This window comes from Nycticebus coucang, chromosome 1 (genome assembly GCF_027406575.1).
Source record: "Nycticebus coucang isolate mNycCou1 chromosome 1, mNycCou1.pri, whole genome shotgun sequence".
NCBI classification, from domain to species: Eukaryota; Metazoa; Chordata; class Mammalia; order Primates; family Lorisidae; genus Nycticebus; species Nycticebus coucang.
In genome coordinates, this window is record NC_069780.1 from 174,466,872 (window position 1) to 174,480,603 (window position 13,732).

A 13,732-nucleotide genomic window follows, 5' to 3' on the forward strand; every position below is an offset into this window, starting at 1 on the left:
TGATAGAAGAAGCACTCATGTAAATGTCCCAAGGATATAATTTTCCATGCAGAGGAAACAGTAAAAAGAAAGCAGAAGAAATGGAAATATAACAGACTTAATTGATGGGTAAGAAGACGACTGATATAGCTGTAACATAGTGAGGAAAGCTCCTTAGGTCTCAAGGAGGCAGAGATCAGATTTTTAAACAAAATGGGAAGAGATTAAAGAAAATTATTTCAGAACATTATAGGGGTACAAATGTTTTGGTTACATAAATTGCTTTTATAGCAGTTTGGTCAAAGTTATAAGTGTGGCCATCACCGAGTTAGTGTGCACTGTAGCCATTAGGTGTGACTATATGCATCCCCCTTTCCCCACCCATTTGATTTTTGATGTTATTTCCATATGAGCACATAAATGTTAATGGATTTGTTCCAATTTAATAGTAAGTACATGTGGTATTTATCTTTCCATTCCTGTGATATTTCGCAAAGAATTAGTGATTTCCAGTTCCATACAAGTTAATACAAAAGGCATTAGTTCCCCATTTTTTTTAATGACTAAGTAAGACTTTGTGGCACATATATACCACATGTTATTATTTCTTTCATTTACTGATGGGCACATGGGTTGCTTCTGCATGTTTGTATTTGTGAATTGTTATGCTAAAAACATTCAAGGGCAGGTGTCTTTTTTCATAAAATGCTTTTCACGCCCCTTTGGATAAATACAGATTCAATATAATCCCTATTAATACAAACATTGGTTTTTGCAGATCTATAAAAAGTAATTCTACCTTTCTTACAGAACAAAGGAACATATAGCCAAAGGAACATTAAGCAAAAAGAACACATAGGAGGCATCAGTTTACATACATACATGTACTTTACTTTTCTGTATGGCTTGTATTAGAGAATATTGTATGAAATCATACATAATCTAAACACAGGAAAATTGTACATACAGTATCATACAAACTCAAAGCATTTATGTTTTCTCGTGGTTTAATCATTTTTCTGAAAAAAAAAAAAAGAGTCAATCTTTGTCTCTTTCTTATTCTTACTACAAATGCCAAATGGAGAAAGCATTCTTATTGCTATCTACACCAATCAGCATACCTAGGCATTTTTCTCCAGAAAATACTTTATCAGATGCATGCCATCCCCCTCTTGTGCAGTCTCTGCAATTTCTGTTTCATCCTCACTTGTTTCTTCTACTTCATCAGCTCCTTCATTCATTTTTACACCTATGCTAGTCTTTACTTTGGTTAATAACATTTGGAAAATTGTTCATGAGTCAGATTCATTACAGGTTGCCACTTAATCAACCATTGCAACTAACCTTCAAAATCTACTGCTTTAAATTATGCCATGGAAGATGGACTATCTGGTGCAGCCAAAAGATAACGTTTGTGACCAGTTCAACTCTCTCAAAGCCCTTTTGTATCGTTTCTGGCTGAACTTTATTCCAAGCAGAACTAATGCAGAAGACAGCTGCAGAGCATTAACTGATACAGTGGATGAAGTTGCTTACACCGACAAAGCACAGGTTTGGGTGTTAGTAAGGACCTAGTGCAGAAGTTGGGCTCACTAGTGCATTTTAAATGTTTGTCGATACCTTGGTCAAGAGATTACACTAATTCGAGGTCATGAGTGGAGGCAGATATTCAGTATCACGTTTGTCACATTTGTCACGTTTGCGACTGGCCGTGACAGTTGTGTATTGTAAGTAAATTGACTGTTTCTTCTTCTTCATTTATTGTGCTGTACCCCTTACCCACCTCTCAAGCAGGACACCAGTCATCCCTGACAGTCATCACTTGATCTCCAAGTGATGGGAAAGCCTTTGAGCTTCAGCTTCTTGAATGTGTGTAGCTTTGGTGATTTACCAGTAACAAAGGTCTTTAGTTTCTCTCTGGTGGAGCTAGAACACAGCAGAACTCTGAAAGGTTCTTTGAAACATTTTCTGTTCTTACATTTGTCTCTGTTCATGACATGTGGATATTCTGCATGGGACCAATAAATCATTAAAAGTGAAAGAAGAGGGCAGGAAAATAACAGTCAGAAATATTTGAAGATGCCATAATATTAACAATTCCTTTGAAGATGAAAGAAGGGGAAAAAAGCCAAGGAGTGCAGGTAGTGGAGAGAAGCTGGAAAGGAAAGAAAACAAATTACTTCCTTTGAGGCTCTGGAAGGAATGTGGCCCTGCTGACATACTGATTTAGTGAGGTACATTTCAGAATTATGATCTCCAGAGGTATAAGTGAAAAAAATTGTATTGTTTAAAACAAAAATCAATAAACCCAAATATACTGATTTAAAAAATAGGTTAAAACACCTCAAAAGGCATTTATTAAAAGAAAACATACAAATAGTAATAACCAACAGTTATATGAAAAATGCTCAACTTTGTTGATCATCAAGTAATGCAAATCAGAACCACACTGAAATATCATGTCATTCCAGTGAGAATGGCTGTTATCATTTTTTTTTTTTTTTTTTTTTTGCTGGAGAACAAGTGGAGAAAAGAGAACTCTGATCCATTGGTGGGAATGAAAATTTGTACAGCCATTGTGGGAAACAGTTTGAAGTTTCCATAAAAATTTAAAAATAGAACCATCGTATTAGCCAATAATTCCACTACAAGGTATACTACCAAAGGAAACAAAATCAGTACCTCAAAGACTTAATCTCCATTCCCATGTTCATCTCTGTGATATTCACAATAGGAAGATATGAGATGAGTCTACATGTTTGTTAACAGAGGAAAGGCTAAAAAATGTGGTGTATGTGCACAGTGGAATAAAGAAAATAATAAAATTCATCCATTTGTGACAACATGGATGAACCTAGAGAACCATATGATAAGTGAAATAATACAAGCATTGAGGGACAAATACCACATGATCACACTCATGTGTGAACTTTATAAAAGTTGATCCCATAAGAGAAAAATATGGAATAGTGGTCACCAGTGGCTGGGATGGTAAGGAGCAGGGAAGGATGGGAAAGGATGATGAAGGGACAGAGTTAGGTAAGAGGCATAATTTCTGGTGTTCTATATGCACAGTAGAATAACTAGAGTTAATGATAATGTATCACATATATGAAAATAGCTAAAAGGTAGAACTTTGAATCTTCTCACCAGAAAGAAATTACAAATGTATGAGGTGATAGATATGCTAATTATCCTGATTTTATCATTATACAATGTAGAAATATATCAAAACATCACATTTTACCAAATTAATATGTACCATATTCTGTCTCAATTAAGAAAATACTAAAAAGAGAAAAAAATGAAAATTTTGGTATGTTAATTGAGTTGTTGATCAAGAATTTGTATTCATAATTCAACTGCATTATATTAACATAAATCCTTTTTGTAATAGAAACCATTAGATGAGTTTGTCTGTGTCGTTAGGTGTGGATAGAGAGAAGGGACAAGGCACAAAGAGACACAAGGAAAAAGAGAGAGAGAGAGAGAACATGAACTTGGGGACCTAACTTTTTAAAGAAAGTGATTATACATATTGGCTATCTTAAACTATTCAAATGATTAAATTTTTTTGAAACAAGGAGATATATCTTTACATTTCTCTATCTACCAAATGAAAGCCAATTTTAAAGTTAATATAATTATTAACGTGTTGTTAAACTGCTTCATGAGAGTACAGAGGGTATATTTTAGTAGGCATGCTGTATTGAGTCATATGCTGATAAATTCTAGAACATTGTAGGCAATTTTATATACCACAATTTAAAGGTTGTAAGCTTAAGTTATAAATTGAATAGCAAAAGTATTAAAATATTTCTTAAAATATTAAAATAGAAATAAAAATGAAGGTTATTTTGTGCCTCTTTGTGAAGACACATGGGTTTAAAAACAAATGATTTCCTACCTTGAAATACTTAGATTTTTCATAGATAATGAAATTTGCTTTGTGTTACTCCAAATAGTGGAATTCATACTCAAAAAGGGTCTTTTACTTCTTGTGGTTTCCTAAGTAAAATTCTATGTCTGTCTTTCAGACATTCTTTTTTTTTTTTTTTTTTTTGTAGAGACAGAGTTTCACTTTATGGCCCTCGGTAGAGTGCCGTGGCCTCACACAGCTCACAGCAACCTCCAACTCCTGGGCTTAAGCGATGCTCTTGCCTCAGCCTTCCGAGTAGCTGGGACTACAGGCACCCACCACAACACCCGGCTATTTTTTGGTTGCAGTTCAGCCAGGGCCGCGTTTGAACCTGCCACCCTCAGTATATGGGGCCAGCACCTTTCCAACTGAGCCACAGGAAGTCTTTTGAGTAGGAAATTCAAGTATACTGTATTTTGGTTCCCTTACTGTTTTAGTGATATTAATCAAATATTTTCTCCTGTCCTATCTTCCTTGAGCTGGAATATACTTTTGCCTTCTTGAATGCAGCTAGAATCCTAGCTACTCAGGGAGGCTGAGCCAAGAGGATCCCTTAGGCCCAAGAGACTGAGGTTGCTGTGATATATGATACCACAGGAGTCTAGCCAAGGGCAACAGAGTGAGATTCTGTCTTCAAAAATTATAAATAAATAAATAAATTAGTTACTTGTACTTTAGTGGTCAAGTATGAGAAGAAGGTGCTGTGAATGACTCCTACTTCTTTAGCTAATGCCCAGGAAAAAGGCACACGGGGAAATTATGAAGCTGCTATGTTCCTGAAAACAAAACCTAAACAATGACAGTTTAATATATTGCTACCTAATAAAATCTTGTCGTAATTGTAAACTAGAGTGTTTATAAGGAGTGGAGAACGTGGAGTAGACTTTTGGCACGTTGAGTTGACTGGACAGACCAAAAAAATCTACAATTATTTTAACAGACATATATTGGCAAAACAGACTATGAATGAACTTAATGTAAAACAAATTGTGAGCCCACTGTCTAAACACATTTTGAAAGAACTACTCAGGTGTCAGTAATCATATATTCTTCAGTATTATCTTCAAATATGGCAAAGATAATAAAAAGGGAAGGCCATTTTAACCAGGAAAGTCAGAAGTTGCAAAGAGAAATTCTTTAGGATGTAACTTAACACAAGCACAACATAGTCAAGAAATTTTCCTCACCTTCAGAATTAGAAAACTAAAATAATTACCCACTCTAATTTTAAAATAGATATTAAAATAGTGTTATTTTGTGTCCCTTTTATTACTCTATGTTTTGAATTAGAATATATATTGTAATTATTCTGACACTCTTTCTCCTTGGCTATGTGAAGGACATATAAATTGTCTTTCCTAGACTTCAGTTTTCACTTTAAAAGAAGCCAATTCTAGAAAAAAAAAAAAAGTAGTCAAGAGGAAAAAAATATAACATTTAATACTTCAACATGTGATGACACCTTCTATAAATAAAACAGAAAGGATAAACATTTCAGATCAAAGTCCATGTTAATAGCCCAGGACTGAGGAAGATTAGAGGGTGAGAAGATTAGAGGGTAAGGTCCTTGCCTTACCTACAAAGGAGAGATGAATGGAGCAGACAAGGGTAAGGAAAGCTCAGAATGACGGCGGCCACTGTTATCCAGATAACCATTACATACAGGGCACTGCTAAGCAGGCCCTGGAGAGGCTGGCTGAATCCATGTGCTGCCATTTGGAGTTGCTTATTCGCCTACAAGGCCTTCTGTTATAAAGTTAGGAACTGAATGCTCTGAGGGCCGTGGTACCAGACAAGGACCCACTGCACAACGTACCCTTAGTAATGCACTTAGTAAAGTAATCACTAATTATAAATTTATCTAAAATGAAAATTATTTGAAGATATAACCACTTTAAGATAGATACTTTGTAACTTTGTAACCTATGAAGAGAAATCTATTTAATGTATACTAGGATGATTAATAACATTACTGAGGCTTACTTTTACTGTGAAAGCATAAAACAAATAAAGGGAAACAAAAACAGAACAGCTCTTTGAGGAAATATGCTTGCTATTCTCTAGAATTTCTGACTTTCCTTTTTTTTTTTTTTTTTTGTAGAGACAGAGTCTCACTGTACCACCCTCGGTAGAGTGCCGTGGCTTCACACGGCTCACAGCAACCTCTAACTCTTGGGCTTACGCCATTCTCTTGCCTCAGCCTCCCGAGCAGCTGGGACTACAGGCGCCCGCCACAGCACCCAGCTATTTTTTTGTTGCAGTTTGGCCGGGGCTGGGTTTGAACCCGCCACCCTCGGCATATGGAGACAGCGCCCTACTCACTGAGCCACAGGCGCCGCCCGAATTTCTGACTTTTCTATAAATAAAAGTGAAACTGTTCATCTCTCAAAAAAATAAATAAATAAAAATAGAAGAAGCCAATTCTAGTACAGAAAATGTAAATCAACATATCAAATGCCATTAGTGAGTAAGATGTTTAGCATGTCTTGATAAGGTTGTGACTGCATAATACAGGCCTACAAGCTTGAGAGAAGATAATTATTTAACAAGACAAAGAATGTGAAAGATTGATATTGATGTAATATCAGCAATATTTATTTACCTTCCACCCCCATACTCTCACTTTTTTTCAAATATAAGACTTTTATAAAAGTTTTTGACCCATGGAATTTGAGTTACTTGTATGTGAACAGTAGATTTAAACTGTTGTTTTATAGTGTGTTGATTATTCTCTGGAGATTTGTCATGGGCAGGGCATCTCTATATTAGCAACTTCTGTTTATAGCTGCGTTAGCATGTGCACTAAAGTTTGTACACTCTGAGAAGATCTGACATCAATAAATTGCCTAAATAGGCCTACCTGAATTACTTTAAAAGTAGTATCTTTGACTGGATTCTTGACTGGTCTCTAGCTGAGACCAAGCACAAATAAATTGCAGAACAAATATGCTTAAGAAAATGCTTGCTGTTGTACCCAATAAATTTTGGTACAATATTTTACACAGAATTATAGTGGCTAACTAGTACATATTTTAGTTTGGTAAGAGCAGATTCATTATAACACAAAAATAAGGAAAAGATTGACATTCAATTAATTTTTATTAATATCTTCAATTTTTGAATAAAACATTTTACTAATGCAGACTTTTCTAGGTAATAAATACTAAACTAAATTTTAATTTTTACATTATGTAATACATTTAGTTATGTGATGATATATGGTTAAATTAGAATTCATATACTGATCCAGTGTTAAGGAAGAGAATGAAGGGAGATGTACATAAAACTGCTAAATATGAATTAAGTTTATAATTTAGTCCTCCACAAAATACTTTTTAAGCTGAAGCATTTATAAGGAATTTAAACTCTCAGTGAAAAGAAGAAGTCACAATTCTTAACCCCTAAATTTCTCAACACAGAAATTTCCACAAAGAAATATACAGAAAAAGAAAAGTCAGAGCAAAGCTTTGTAAGTAAAAAGGGTGAGTCTTTTATTGGAAAATAAAAGACTTTGATAAGAAGTAAAATAGGTAGTCAGTATTTTACAATGCGTACTAAAACTGTACTGCATAGTAAAACCAATGGTAAAATTGTTTCCTGGATATAAAACAAATTAACATCAAACACTAAAGATATTTTAGGAAATAATATTCAAAGTCTTCATACACAATATCTTGATGCAGCAGTGTATGGAAAGGAGTAGATTAAATCAAGACATTAAAATTGGGATTTTACTTTATTATCCTAATTTTAACTGTCATTTGTATAGCTTTTAATTAATTCCATTATATCTATATATATATATATAAGTTAAACTATAAAGCATTTTTGCTAGCTTTTGAAGCAAGCATTATTGTTCCAAATTTTAAAAGGAAACAAGATTCAAAGTTGTTTTACAGAATTTTGAAAGACACACAGCCAAAATAAATTCATTCCCATTTTATTCTGTGCTATTTACCTCATCATGCCACTAAAATGTGTCCTTTCCTTTAGGAAAGTGGACAATTTTTTTTTTACATATATATTTTGATTAGTATTTACTTGTTGCCAACTTTATATTGAAAGTCAATAACATGTGACTGCACTCTGTAGTAGAGGGATGCTTTTCTTTTGTCACCAGAGCATATTGAGGAATTGATAATTAATTAGTTTATTGTCCTTTGAAAGTGAACACATTAATATTAAGTCCATATTAATTTTAATATTAATTTTATGTACACATTAATTTTGTTTTATTTTGTTTTGTGTTGAACTTTGGAAAACAGACTTGCAAATGCCATTCAAGTATTGAAGGCAAGAATCACCTCTGGATGTGACAAGTAGAATACTCTCAGAGGTTTGGGAATAAAGATACCCTCATTGTCAGGTTTAGTTTCCTGTATGCTACAGTTGGCATTTTGAAAGGTCAAGATAAGGGCTTTTTATTATAAAAAGTATGCATACATTAGCTTTTCATTTTTTTCTATTTTTTTTTTAATAAATGGAGCTTAGTTTTTGGATCATTTCTTGGACTACAAAAAAAACTGCAGAAATTACATAACATTACTAGTTTGCCTCCTTAATAACAACTTGTAGGTATATCACTTCTCCCAGGGAGCAAGATGGCCTACTAGAAACATCTCCTTAGTAGTAACTCACTTTGTACTTTGAAAAACAGACTTATGAATGCCAAGTGAGGCAGAGGAAAGAAAACTCCAAACACCTCTGCTCGGGGGATACCACATAGGGATATCACTCCAGGGACATAGTGAAGCAGTGCTGGAGTATAGGAGCCAGCAAGGGGTCTGGAACTGAGGAGACCCAACATTGAAGGTAGTTGCTTAGAATAGGTAGGCTTACAACCTCTCCCCCCTTTTTTTCTTTTTCTTTCTTTTTTCCCAGCTTCTTGCTCTTTATCAATCTTTTCTTTTTAGACTTATATCAAAAGAACACTTCAACACTTAAACTCTGAGACAAGGTAATTTAAAAAGAAGGAAGTGAGAAGAAAAAAGCAAGGGAAGAAAATAAACAAGAAGAAAATACATATGAGGAGTAACCAACAAAGAAATTCCAGTAATATGAAAAACCAAAACAAAACAACAACCCCAAGCAAAACCTCCTACCCCAAGGTGGCTACGAGGCACATAGTGCAAATAATTCCACCTATAAAGAATTAGTGGAAATGACACAAGGGAATTTCAAATATTGATGGAAAAGGCAATATTGAAAATTGGTGAGAAAATGAAAACAGAACCAAAACAATGGATAAAAGGTAAAGATAAAAATATATAAAGAATATAGAAAAAACAGCAGAGCTTAAGGAAATGAAGGAGTCAATCTCTGAAGTTAAAGATGCAGCTGAAAGAATGAATAACAGATTAGAACATGGACAAGAATCTCAGAGCTAGAGGATATAGCTCATAAGCTAACACAGGTAGGTAAAAAGGCAGAAAAGAAGAGAAGGAAAGCAGGACATTCACTCAGAGAATTATGAGACTTCAGGAAGCCTTCAACATATGAATTAAAGGGATTTCTAAAGTGGAAGAAGAATGTCCCAAAGGAATGGAAGTCCTACTGGAGGAGAGCATAAATGAAAATTTCCCAAGTTTCACTAAATATTCCAAAACATTCCCTATAGAGGAATGTCAAATCACAGGTTATCTCAACTCAAACAGAGAATCTCCAAGACACATTCTTATGGACCTGCCCAAAGTCAAGACAAAAGAGAAAATTCTGCAAATAGCCAGGAGTAGTGACAACTCACCTACAGGGGCAGATGCATCAGGGTGACAGCAAACTTATCAGCTCAAACTTTCCAACCCAGAAGAGAATGGTCATCTACTTTTAGCCTTCTTAAACAAAATAATTATCAGCACAGAATTATGTGTGTTGCTAAACTAAGATTTAGAATTGGTGGAGAAATCAAATCTTTATTAACATGCAAACATTCAGGAAATTCACCACAAGACCAGCTCTACAGGAAATACTTAGACATATTCTCCACACTGACCATCGCAACAGACCATCAGGAAAGTAAACCTTCCAAAACTGAAGGACAAAACCTAACTTCCACAATAATGCAAAAGATGAAACTAAACAATGAATTTTCACAAAAGATGAATAGAACTCCACCACACTTAACGATTCTCTCAATAAACGTTAATGGCTTTATTAATTCCTCACTGAAGAGGCACAGGTTGGCTGATTGTATAAAAACACACAAGCCATCCATATGTCATCTCCAGGAAACACTCCTAAACTTGAAGTACAAATCAAGACTCAGGGTAAAGGAATGGAAAAAAGTATTTTAGGTAAAAGTCAGAAGGAAAGAGGAATTTCTATCTTATTTTCAGATACAAATGTATTAAAACAACTAACATGAAGAAAGATGAAGATAGACGGTTCATTTTGGTGAATGGAATAGACAACAAGAGGACATTTTAATTCTAAGTATTTATTGGTCAACTTAATGCTCCCAGATTTGTGAAACAGACCTTGATTGGTCTGAGCTATATGATACCCCATAACATCATAATATCTAGGGGCTTTACCTCTCTGCAAGAACCGTACAAATCCTCTAAAAGGAAACTAAACAAAGCTACAAGGGACTTGAATGGGCCTAATAGACATACAGAACACTCCATCCCAAAGTTAAGGAATATATGTTGTTCTTGATACACGATGAAACATTCTCCAATATAGATCATATCCTAGGATACAAATCAAACCTCAACAAAATTAAAAGAATTAAAATTATACCTTGTATTATGTCAGTCCATAGACAATAAAGGTAAAACTCAACTCCAACAAAAATTTTTATACCTACAAAGGCAAGGGAATTAAACAACATAATGCTAAATGACAGGTCAAGAAACATATAAAGGGGGAAATTATTAAATTTCTCATACATAGCAATAATGAAGCTACAAGATACCATAACCCATGCGATACTGCTAAAGCTGTCCTAAGAGGGGAAAATCATCACATTAGATGCTACATCTGAGAAACAGAAAGACACCACATGAACAACTTAATGAGTCATCTTAAGTAAATGGAAAGGGAAGAATAATCTAATCCTAAACCTAGCAGAAGAAAAGAAATGGCATAATTAAATCAGAAATAAATTATATTAAAAACAAAGGAATCATTCAGAAAATTAATGAAACGAAAAGATAGTTCATTGGAAAAATGAATAAAATTGATAAACCATTAACCAGATTAACTAGAAATAGAAAGCAAAATCTCTAATAACCTCAATCAGAAATCAAAGGGGGAAATAAAAACAGATATCATAGAGATAAAAGATATTATCTCTGACTACTATAAGAAACTCTATGCCTAGAAATTTGACAATGTGGAGGAAATGGGACAATACCCAGAATCACACCATCTACCTGGACTTGCCCAAGAAGAAATATATCTCTTGAACAGAGCAGTATCAAGCACTGAGATCTAAGAAAATGTAAGGAATCTTCCAACAACAACCACAAAAAAGCCCTGGTCTAGACAACTGCACACCAGAGTTCTATCAAACCTTCAAGGAAGAGCTTGTACTATTACTACAAAAACTATTCCAAAACATTGAAAAGGAAGGAGGAGTCACCAAAATATTCCATGAAACAAACATCACCTTGATACCAAAAAAGGAAAAGACCAAACTAAAAAGGAGAACTAAAGACCAATTTTACTAATGTATACAGAGGCAAAAATATTCAACAAAATCTTAACCAATATATTATAGCTACACATTAGAAAACTTATACATCAGGATCAAGTAGGCTTCATCCTTGGGATGCAAGGCTGGTTTAACATATGCAAATCCATAAATGTAATTCACCATTTCAACAGAAGCAAAAACAAGGACCACATGATCTTCTCAATGGATGCAGAAAAGTATTTGTTAAAAATTCAGCATCCTTTTCCAACAGGAACACTTAAGAATATAGGCATATGTGGCACATTTCTTAAACTTATTGAAGCCATCTACAACAAACTTACAGCTAATATCATTCTGAACAGAGTAAAACTTGAAAGACTTTTCACTTAGAAATTTAACCAGACAAGGACGTCCTTTATTGCCACCATTATTCAACACAGGGCTGGAAGTTTGAGCCAAAGCAATCAGACAAGTGAAGGATTTAAAGGGCATCCAAATGGGGGCAGGGGAGGTCATTTTTTTTTAGAGCTGAATAATATTCCATTTTCTGGATGTAGTGCAGCCTATTTACACATTCACTTACTAATGGATGTTTTGATTGCTTCTAAGTATTGACAATTATGAATAAAGCTACTATCTTCAGTCATGTGTAAGTTTTTCTGGGCATAAGTTTTCACCTCCTTTGACTTTATTTCAAAGAGCACAATTTGTGGATAATATAAAAGACTATATGAAGTCAGACTGTTCAATTTGTGAACTCATCATACAATTTAGATTGTGAACTCATCCTAGAAAAAGTACTACATACCTCATTACTGAAGATGACTACAGTCACCAGATGGCCAAGGAGAGTACTTCAAGGGTGACCCTTGTGATATTCAGCAATACGATATGTAGCACTTTTTCTAGAATGAGTTTATAAACTTAATTGTCAGATCCTGTACGATGACAGCTCTGATGGCCATTCCAGAAGAAGAGTTCTAAAATTTCTCGGACAGGTTGTTTGGGTGCTGGCATCTGTGCATAACTTCCCAAGGGGGGTACTTTGAAGTTTCCCCTAATGATATCCAGTAATCAGATAGTTAACACTTTTTCTAGGGTGAGTTTGCAAACTTAACACTCAGACCCCCCACAATGACAGCTATTAAGGCCATTCCAGAGAGTTCCAAATTTGCTCTGAGGAGTGGACTAGGAACTGGCATCATCAGTGCATAGCTTACTAAGGGAAGTACTTTGAAGGTGACCATAGTGATATTTAGCAGTGAGGTACATATGTTGCACTTTTCCTGGGATGAGTTCACAAATTTAATTGTCCTACCTTGTGTTTAGTTTGTAAGAAACCACCAAACTTTCTTTGGAACTGGCTGTGCCATTTTGCATCCCATCTAGCAATGAATGAAAGCTCATTTTGCCCCACATCCTTGTCAACATTTACTGTTATCACAGTTCTGAATTTTGGCCATTCTAATAGGTGTATAGTAGTATGGGATCTCATTTTTGCAAAGGCAGAGTTTTAAAAATCTAGATGATTTTTCTAAGCCCTTTAACTCTTCCCTTGGATCTTACCTTGCCTCTCAGCTAGCTTTCTTCCTGCCCAGTATGATCTTAAAACCATCAGCAAAACTAAAGTATACATTAGTTAAGTATACATTAGCTTTCTGCCATGGTTAGTTGCGTAAGTCCTGCCCTCTGTTCTTGGTAGCTAACTCCCAGTACCTAAACTCACCTCCAACCTCACAGTTCTTTAGGGGTCTGGTAGAAAGGAAGGCAGGTCATTTACCCATTCATTAAAATATGAGATGGATGGATAACCTTAAATTATCTAGCTATTTGCAATTCTGAAAATAACCAGTCACTAATTGGTTCAGTCTGAATTTTGCTGCTAAAGATCTAAATAAATTCATAATCAAACTTCTACATTTCTTTTTTTTTTTGCTGTTTTTGGCCAGGGCTGGATTTGAACCCACCACCTCTAGCATATGGGGCCAGCGCCCTACTCCTTTGAGCCACAAACACCACCCCACTTCTACATTTCTTAATCTGTTTTCTTGGCTACAAAATGATTGAATTGTACACTGAGGACCACTTTTCTAATTTTCTTCTAGATTTACCTTTAATTATAATTTTAATTTTTATTGATACATAATAGTTGAATATATTTAGGGAATACAGTTGATATTTTGATCGAAGCATACAAT

The 13,732-nt window shown here is 34.7% G+C and overlaps 1 pseudogene; it reads left to right on the forward strand.

Moving 5' to 3' along the window:
- Positions 1-1,359: 1,359 nt before the first annotated feature.
- Positions 1,360-13,732, forward strand: part of LOC128591478 (armadillo repeat-containing protein 10-like) — a 39,184-nt pseudogene continuing 26,811 nt past the window's right edge.